Genomic DNA, 11,024 nt, shown 5'->3' with positions numbered 1-11,024 from the left:
GTGGCTATACTTTTGAAACAATGAGTATTTCAATGATCATGAATTGGCCCCATTCACTTCCATTGTAAATCCCTCACTGAACCAATGAACAAACAGAACACTAAACAAGATCATTAAACAATAAACCAATGAATACAAGACACATGAACATGGAGGGAAAACCGGACATCACATGACTAGGAACACATGATATGAAACAGGAACCAAACTTTTCAAAATAATCATCCACATTACACATTACAGCTGGCGTCAAATGTGATAACTCACTTTAAAATAAATGCATTTTGGTTTGATATTTGTAGTGTAATTTTTAAGTTTGCCATATGTATCCAAATACTTTTTTGCTGCTGTATATGCAGAAGAACTACAATAGTAAAAAACAAACAAGCCAACAAAACCTGTTTTTATTTAGGTATTCTCAAAAGCGGTGAGTTGTAATTCTGCACCTGGGGATTGGGTGACAGAATCAAGGATCATTCTAATAATTTACCTCTTAACAACAACAACAACAATAATAATAATAATAATAATAATAATAATAATAATAATAACAACATGACAATAGATGTAAACATTAAAGTAATATTAATGTCATGTGTCAATGTGACAGTAAATTGTCAGGAGGGTGATTTGGCTAAACAACTTTATGTTCTTTACTTCTGCAGGTTTGTAATGGTTTGGTTGTACAAACAGTACTGTAGCAGACAATGTTGAAATACATACATTATTCAGCGGAGTTATTGACTGTTTCACAGAACAACACATGCATTTACCTTGTTATGGAGTTTTCCACATAAATGTTTAAACAGGATGCAACATATAAATCTCCCCCATTTTGGCCTTAAGACAAATCTACTCTGCTATTTTGTCTTCCTTACCATGTGAGATATTGCTACAGTTCAAACCCATAATTGATAACAACACAGCATTACTAATTGTTGTGCAACCTAATTGTTCCACCCATCCACCCTACCTCACCCTCTGCCATATTTCCCTCTCCCAACATAAGGGGGAAAGTATGTTGGTTGCCTACATGTACATGCCTCTATGTGTTATTTATGTAGTGTCACCTTGCTCACCTGGTCTTGCTAGACAAGTTAGATTCCTTGAGGTGCAGATCAGAGAAGTCATATTTCTGAAATGAGATGGGGAGTCACAACAGGAAAGAGTCACAAACAGACAGTAAAAAAGGCGGCAGGCGATATTTATTTGTTTGGAGAGGTTATCTATGAGCCTAAAAAAAAGTTAGTTACTGAAACTTAATTTTCAGAGAGACTTACAAAAGTGCTTTTGTTTTCCTATGTGGGACTGTCGTTGTCAACAAATGGATAGCATTACATGGTTAAATGCTAGAGGTAGAAAAATACTACTAATGAACAAGCAATACAATACAAACAAGGAAAAGGTTTTGTGTGTGTGTGTGTGTGTGTGTGTGTGTGTGTATAATTAAATCATTATTATTATGTCCCCATTTAGATGGCCAAATAAACATGTGTTGATCTATCATTAGATCATTAAAAGAGGCAAGACTGAAGACTAGGAGTAAATCAGGGTTGAGGATGATTCTGCCATATGGGTGTGAAGCCAGTGCAACTATGGGTGGGCCATGAGTTGGCACCAACAATATTCTTAAGTATAAAATGACGTACAGGTGCCACTTTTACATCTGCAGGCCCAAGAATGGAAAAGTGCTTTGCGGTAAAACTGTAGGTCTGAGGTTTTAGTATGCACTAAACTGATTATTACCTGGCCCGGTTGAGCAGTATAGAAGCAGTATAGACATGGGGGGTTCGGGTAGTTCCCCCACTGCCAAAGGTCCAGAATTTAAGACCTTTTTTTTAATTCATTAATATAATCCTTTACAGGAGTTACATGCGCAGCAACTGACCTCATGCACTCATAGCTAAATCTGTGTGCGCGGTAAAGTTTGACGTTCGACATTCGGTTTTGCAGATGTAAGGGACCATCTGAAAACTCCACTCACTATGTTAAAACATAGGAGATGTCCACTCATTCATTCAATTCACGTGCAAGTTATACATAAAAAAAAAAACTGTAAAATACATTTTCACATTCAGAATGTTCTTATAACTTCCCAGAAGACAGACAGACATACTACAGGTGATATTATTACAATATGATCAATTATATAAGTACAGTAATCAATTATTATAGAAAGATATTCAGTAAAATTCACCAAAATTATTTTTTCTCATTTTAAAGGCTGTGGTTATTTTCCAGATGATATATTAACTTACTAAAGGTAAAATTATTACAGTATCATCAATTATATAAGTACTGTAATCCAATTATTTTATGGAAAAATCACTAAAATACACCAAAATTATATTTTCTCATTTTAAAGGCTGTAAATTTTTTTATTTTTTTATTTTTTTGTGATTTAGTAATTCCTTCTATCCTCTAAAATTGATTACTGTACTTATATAATTGATCATATTGTAATAATATCACCTGTTGTATGTCTGTCTGTCTGTCCTCTGGGACGTTATAACAACATTCTGAATGTGAAAATTTATTTTACAGGTTTTTTTATGTATAAATTGCACGTGAATTGAATGAATGAGTGGATATCTCCTCTGTTTTAGCGTAGTGAGTGGAGTTTTCAGACGGTCCCTAACATCTGCGAAACCGAATGTCGAAAGTCAAACTTTACCGCGCTACATCAGTGAGGCCAACGACATCCAGCTGGCTAGTGAGTATGGGGAGAAAAGAGCAGGAGAGACGGAAGAGAAAGCAGCCATTGTCGCAGAATATTGAACACATGATCAAAAAGACTGCCAAACAGGGTACGGTTGTTATAGTTGGTAAGCAATTTGACAACATTGTAGTAAATGTTTTCAGTGCATCAAAAAGCGTGCTCGTAAAAATACCAGCAGACAAGCTAATCCAGCACAAATTAGTGCATAAAAGTCACCAAAATGTAGTATTTGAACCTCATAATTAAATACAAAATGAGGAGAAAACGGCAAAAAAGTTGGTGGCCTTATAGACAGCTCAGCAATACATTACATTCACTTTTAAACCCATATATAGAAAGAAAAAACTAATCTGAGAATGTGCCTGAGAGATGAAGGCCTGCTAGTGTTGTAACCAACAACAGTTTTATTGTTTAGCCAGCACTGTCATTGCCTTGGAAAAGTAATCATTGTCGATTTTCATTATGAGTCATACAACAGCTTCACTCTGTGTCACCTCAGGCTGACAGGTGAATAATTACAGCTGACTGACTGTCTAACTTCGTCTTTCTCTGTTTAATGATGTTCCCACAGAAGACAAAGAGAGCACTCAGAACTGGTTATTTGACATTTAGATGGTATACTTGCATAGGAACATAATGTCCATGACCAATAGTGTTTGAGCTAAACACCCAATTTTTGTTTTGTCAGGAATTGTGACACTTTGCCAGTGAGTTTGAGCTGAGTCTTTGTGGCTGTCTGCGGACCATATAATGGATAAGCGTTTGTATTGGGGATGAAATAGTTTCTGTCATTGCAAGGCAAGATGTGTGCCTGCTCATGATATACTGTAGCTACATTCACTGACGAACAGATGCAATCTTTGTTTATTACATTTGAAAAAAAACATTTTTTTTAGAACAATATTTTGGTACTCGCCGATCAAGAGTCATATACCTGTTTTTTTTTTTTTTTCCCATATCAAAAATATATTAAAATTTGATCATTAAAATGGTGCTTAAATAAAAGCATTGGGTGTTCGTTGTTCATGGTAAAATACATTTGAGCAGGGTTTGGGGTGGTTGTTGTTCATGCCCAAAGGGTTTTCAAATGGGGGGTGATCAAACTACATCACACAGCCTTAATGCCCAGGGCCCCCTGGTAGTCAAGGGCACCTGGGTACTGGCCCCATTGGCCCGGTCGGTAATGCCTCCCTGAGTCTGTATGTGCCTTTCGCAAAAAAGTGAATTAGCGCTCTGCTCGCTTTGATCTATTACAAACAGAGCGTGCAATGCTCATGAAGGTGTTTTCCGAATATGAATATCTAATAAGGTATAAGCACTTTGTGTCTTTATGTCTTCACAACACCGGCTCCACACATTCACAAGCACTCACATTTGAAGCATGCAGCACATGCAATCTCAACCTGGTCTCATGAAAATTCATACATAATTTATGACTTCATCACGTGCAAATTCACGGATGTCTTATGCAGAAGTAAGCACCAGTTTCGTGCATGAGGCATTAAGGACATACTTATTAATATTATGCCCTTACCCAAACCCCTTATCTGAACTTAACCAATCAGTAGCGTGAGTAAACATGATAGGATGCTGTTGTGTGTGACAGAAGCAAGTAATTGTCTCATATTAGATGGAAACGATGTCCAGCGACGTCATTGGCTGTAGTGAAAGTCGTAGGAATTCAAACGAGTGCAGTTGCTCGATACAAATTAGCCAAATAATGTGTTGCGTAAACTATATATTTATTTCGTTAAATCACAGACATTGTGGTTTAATAATCACACTAGTACATAACGTGATTTAAATTTGTGCGCTAAATGTTTACAGAATGATATTCGCGTGTCAGATGGTATCGGTTTTTGCTAATGGAGCATTTTTACAAGCACAAGTACAAGTGTAAGAGCATGGTATCGGACCCGAATCCGATTGCCGTATCGGTGTCGGGACATCCCTATTTATTAAATTAAAAAGCTATATTAAGGCGGATTTGAACCCGCAACTTCTTATACTAGAGACAAAAACATTACCATGAGATCAATCAGTCACTCTGGCTAAAGCTTACTGACACTTGTATTTATCTACTGAATAAAAAAATCACAGTACTGACAGTGTTAGATGTACAGATCATTTAATTGATTATGTTAAATATTTATTGCAGCACTTAAATTGGTCAACAAGGATTACAATTTATCTAAAGATTATTTGACATGATCTGCACATAACCTAATTAATATTCATGTTTTTTAGACACTTCGACACATCCATCATGAAAATCAGCACACATCTTTTTCTTTCAGCTATGTATGAGAATTAACAACATCCGACTGTGTGATGCAACTATCCTATTGTTCCCCTTAAGTGGAGTAAAAAATAAGTGGGAAACTTGGAATTCTAGATGATACCCGAGTTGCAGAGTAGTGACGTTGGAAGGGGTGTGTTGATATTATAGATAATTAAGTTATTTCAATTTCAGTGCTTTATTTTAATAATATCAATATGTTATATATGACAGTCAACTAATGACTTAAGAAAATAAATGTATAATTTGTTAGATCCCATGCATTAATATATCATATAGGTTGTGTAAATGTAATGTAGGAGTGTTCAGCTACAGTGCATCCGGAAAGTATTCACAGCGCTTCACTTTTTCCACATTTTGTTATGTTACAGCTTGTATCGAGGCACAGATCTGGGGAAGGGTACAGAAATATTTCTGCAGCATTGAAGGTCCCAATGAGCACAGTGGCCTCCATTATCCGTAAATGGAAGAAGTTTGGAACCACCAGGACTCTTCCTGGCCGCCCGGCCAAACTGAGCGATTGGGGGAGAAGGTCATTAGTCAGGAAGCCAAGAACCCGATGATCACTCTGACAGAGCTCCAGCGTTTCTCTGTGGAGAGAGGAGAACCTTCCAGAAGAACAACCGTCTCTGCAGCACTCCACCAATCAGGCCTGTATGGTAGAGTGGCCAGACGGAAGCCACTCCTCAGTAAAAGGCACATGACAGCCTGCCTGGAGTTTACCAAAAGGCACCTGAAGGACTCTCAGACCATGAGAAACAAAATTCTCTGGTCTGATGAAACAAAGATTGAACTCTTTGGCCTGAATGGTAAGCGTTATGTCTGGAGGAAACCAGGCACCGCTCATCACCTGGCCAATACCATCCCTACAGTAAAGCATGGGGGTGGCAGCATCATGCTGTGGGGATGTTTTTCAGTAGCAGGAACTGGGAGACTAGTCAGGATTGAGGGAAAGATGAATGCAGCAATGTACAGAGACATCCTTGTTGAAAACCTGCTCCAGAGCGCTCTGGACCTTAGACTGGGGTGAAGGTTCATCTTCCAACAGGACAACAACCCTAAACACATAGCCAAGATAACAAAGGAGTGGCTACGGGACAACTCTGTGAATGTCCTTGAGTGGCCTAGCCAGAGCCCAGATTTGAACCTGATTTAACATCTCTGGAGAGATCTGAAAATGGCTGTGCACCGACGCTCCCCATCCAACCTGATGGAGCTTGAGAGGTCCTGCAAAGAGGAATGGGAGAAACTGCCCACAAATAGGTGTGCCAAACTTGTAGCATCATGCACAAAAAGACTTGAGGCTGTAATTGGTGCCAAAGGTGCTTCAACAAATTATTGAGCAAAGGCTGTGAATACTTATGTACATGTGATTTATTTATTTTTAATACATTTTGTAGAATTTTGAGGAAAATAATGATTTTAATCCATTTTGGAAGCCCTTACCCAAGGCTGTAACATAACTTATGGAAAAGTGAAGCGCTGTGAATACATTCTGGATGCACTGTATGCATATTCATTTGTGCAACTGGTACAAAAAAGAGCTTTTGCTGTTTTTCATTGTGTATTTGTTTATTTTGGCATTTACCATGTTTTGTTTCCCACTTGAATGCGTGACATGTCATAATAATGAATGCTCAAATTGCTTGCAAGGTCCACTTGAAGGCAGCATATGATTCCCTCCAACATGTATACAGATGTGACTTATGTGCCACCTTTGCTCTATAAAACCAAACCTAATTATGCAGTTCTCACCAGAATATCATTGGCTCCAGACGTCATGAGGGGGGCCTCTGCATAAGCCCGGGACCCTCCAACACGCCAGTGAGTTTGAGACTTTACTATTCTGAATTTATAAATTTCTTGCTAATACAGTTTTTACAAAATTTGAGAATCAATTGATTTTTAACTCAAAATAGATAAACTTCAACAATATTGACCTAAGTGAACCAACAGTAAACCAGTTTAAAAAGGTAGCTCAAGGGTATTTGAGAAAATAAAGCAAAAGTTATCAAGGATAAAGAAAGGTACACCCATCTTAAGTAAGCAGAAAGAAAAAGCAATGAGCACTGCACAAATATCTCTCCCAGAATCATAGATCACAGAGAACTTGCAGAATCTGAATCGCAGATAGGAGAATGAGTGAAATTGTACAACAAGGGTGCATTAAAAAAACAAATAAAGACAAAAACCGTGGAAAACCTCAGAAAGGTAGAAAGGAAGGGCAAGAGAAAGTCCTGTACTCCTGCTGTTTACTCTTTCATTGTGGCTCTCAAGTTACAATGAGGACGAAGACATCCCCCAGAATGAGTAAACAGTGGTGTGAATAGACCAGTTTGCAATACAAAAGGAGTTATAAAAAGGAACCGTGGCAACCACACAACTTCTTGTCCTCTGTCTTCATTCATACACTGTAAAATCAGAATTAGTTGACCTTACTTGGAAGGCAATTGGTTTGCATGCTTTTTCTAAGTAAACATACCTATTTGGCTCAAGTAAAGAGAACTTAATTTTTAAAATACTGTTAACTAAGTTACAAGTTAACTTAACTCATCTGTGATTAAAGTATCGTTGCGATGATGAAATTATGTTAATTGGGTTATAACAAGTATTTTACAGTGTAAAGGAATTTATGACTGGATTCTAGGTTAAGCCATGAGTCACATTGAATTCTACTCAGTACTTACATGTGCATATAATTCTGCACTTTTGTAAAGTACATTTGAGTAAAGAAGAATGGCTTAAACTTAACAGGCTCCAATCTCACCAGAGGTAACACTAATCACCCTTAGTGATTTGACATAAATCTCAATTATCAACCAGCTACAACCAAACATCAACAATAATCATAAGAATTAAAACTATATACACTGTACATTTTTAAACAAAAAATATAATTATTCTACATAAGTTCCCTTGTTTTAAACAAACATACATAATTTATTCAAGTGCAAGGGCTTATAGGTATTTCACACAGCCGCAATTGTGTTCTTGATAATGTTGAGTTAGTAGTCAATGACAAAGTTTAAAGAATGTATATATTTGAGTAGTGATTCCAAAATGTGACATTCCAAGTACAGTTTAATTTGGACCACTTAAATGTTTTCAATCTTATTTTGTCTAGAGCTTTTTCTACTGAAATTTCTTCGAAATATATTTATTTTGATGTATATTGATGATTATGATAACTGATAATACTGAAGCGCATCAAGCAAGAATATACTGTATATGTGATTTTTTATTTTTTTTTATTGCCATGGAAGCCAATAGGTTACTCACGTAACCCCGGTTCTCTGAAACATCGAGTGGAGAGATCCACCTATGGGAAGGGCATCCGTACCTGACCTCTGCAGAAGCATCCAATTGCACCAGGTCTGGCTAGACAGACAGAAGCGCGTAACCTATGCTCATTAAGGACCCACCCCCTTACCTAACAGCATATAACGACCTGCTCACGCTGCTGCTCCTCAGTAAGTATATTCGCTTCTCGTGCTGCAAGCGGGGCAAGCTTGGTGAATCTCTCCACTCGATGTTTCAGCGAACCGGGGTTACGTGAGTAACCTATTGTTCTTTTCATCATCTCGTGTTCGAGATCCACCTATGGGAGACATATTGCACAATACACTCACAGTGAGGTCCTGCAAGCCAGTTTAGGGAACGGTCACCCCAAGGAGGCGGTGCTTGACACGTCCCATAATCACACACATGGCAACCCTGAAGCACACAAGTGAGAACTGTGTACAGGTAGAGCATAAGTAACATGTTAGTGGCACAAACATAAAAATCAGCCCAGCAGCATACAGTAAAGACAACACCCAGGCAGGAATGTTAATGCATGCTTGGTGACATGAATGTGCACAGCCAACCGGCCCATTACCCCTTTTTCTTACTTAATATATATATAAAGAAAAGGAGCTAACGGGAGGGGCTATGAAGAACCCACCCACAAGACAGAATGAGCTACCGGGGTCCTAGTTACATCCAGCCGGTAGTAACGTACAAAAGTATGGGGAGAAGCCCAGGTGGCAGCAGAACAGATGTCCTGCAATGAAACTCCCCTGAACAGAGCCCAAGAGGCAGACATGCCCCTCGTGGAGTGGGCTTTGATGCCTTCTGGAGGCAGCACTCCCCTAGATTCATAAGCCAAAATTATAGCTTCCACAAACCAATGCGAGAGGTGATGCTTAGAAATGGGATTCCCTGAGTGAGGGGGGGCCCAAGAGATAAAGAGCTGATTACTCTTCCGAAAAGCACTGGTCCTATCCAAGTAAGCCCGTAGGGCACGGACCGGACACAGACCATTCAGCCTCAGATCCTCCGCAGATGAAAAAGGAGGAGGGTGAAAATGCTGGGAAGCATTTTGGCATAAAGGCCAGGTTAGGCTTAAGGAAAACCTTATCTCCACTAAGAGAGAATTTAGTGCACGAGGAATGAACAGAGAGTACATGCAGGTCACTAACACGTTTAGCTGATGCTAAGGCCAGGAGCAACGCTGTCTTGAAAGACAGTAATTTTAGGGAAATGCTTCCCAGGGGCTCAAAAGGTGGCTTACATAAAGCCTCCAGCACCATGGAGAGGTCCCACTCAGGGACAGTTCTCCTAGTAACTGGGAGAGAACGGCAGGCACCCTTCATAAATCTACGAATGAGGGGGTGCTGCCCAGCCGTTCAGCCGTCAAACCCAAAATGCCAGGTAGACCTTAATAGTAGAAAAAGACCTGCCTTTATCCATAAGGTTTTGTAAAAAAAACAAAATATCAGAGACTGAACACTGATATGATGTGGAACCACGCCCATCACACCACCCTTCAAACACTTGCCACTTACAGTCATATAGGGACCTTGTGGAGGAGGCCCTAGCATTCTGTATAGTGGCAACCACCTGTGGGGGAAGCCCCATCGAGCTTAAATTTGTCCTCTCACAGGCCAAGCCCAAAGAGCCACCCTGTCCAGATGTGGGTGATATATCTCCCCATTCGCCTGAGACAACAGGTCTGTGCGTAGAGGGAGGGGCCACGGTTGGGCATGCAGAAGAGGAATTATCTCTGCCAGCCATGGTGCCTTGGGCCACCTGGGTGCAATCAAAATGAGGGACAGGCCCTGCTCTCTCACCCTGGCCAGGGTAGTTATTAACAGGCACAGGGGAGGAAATGTGTAGAGCAGCACTATGGGCCACGGGTGGGCTAGTGCTTCCACGGCGAGGGGCGCGTCCTAGTCCTTTAGGGAGAAGAACATAGGACAATGCGAGTTTTCGCGCGAGGTGAAGTTCGCCTGTCCGAATCTTTCCCACAACATGCCCACCATCTGGGGGTGGAGTCGCCAGTCTCTGTAGAGCGGGTTCCCCCTCGACAGAAGGTCCGCGCCCCTGTTCAAAATGCCTGGAACATGGGTCGCGTAACGATAGGAAGTGCCTGCTCCACACTAAAGGCCTGTGAGCTAGGGCATGAAGCTTGGGCGAGTGCATGCCGCCCTGGCGATTGATGTGTGCCACTGCTGTGGTATTGTCGCAGCGAATTAGCACATGATGCCCCTGCAAGTGGGGAAGAAAATGATTCAGAGCTTTCCATACAGTCATGAGCTCCAAATAATTTATGTGGGCTGAACGAAGTTCGCTCGGCCACGAACCGTTCACCGTCCTGCCCTCCTGAGTGGCTCCCCACCCTGTTAAGGATCCGTCTGTCGTTACCACTTTTCGTAACATAACAGCCCTGAGAGGGGTCCCATGTGCGTAAATGTCTGCACTCCTCCAGTGGCGCAGGGCTGCTGTGCATGAGCGCGTCACTCTAACAGAGCGGCAGAGGTCGCGTAATGGGCTGAAGTGGAGGGATAAAACCTACCTCATGAATGCCCTCATTCTCAGAAGGCCCAAAGGCAAAACCTGAATAGCTGATGCCATAAGACCCTGTAATCTAAGACATGTGCAATATGGCACTTTCATCCCCTCCTTGAATTGTGATAGACAATTCATTAGAGAGGGAACGCGTTCTTGTGAAAGGCGCGCGTGCAC

Source organism: Xyrauchen texanus, chromosome 2 (assembly GCF_025860055.1).
Source record: "Xyrauchen texanus isolate HMW12.3.18 chromosome 2, RBS_HiC_50CHRs, whole genome shotgun sequence".
NCBI classification, from domain to species: Eukaryota; Metazoa; Chordata; class Actinopteri; order Cypriniformes; family Catostomidae; genus Xyrauchen; species Xyrauchen texanus.
The sequence above is the reverse complement of the archived record's forward strand: the minus strand, read 5'-3'. Positions refer to the sequence as shown.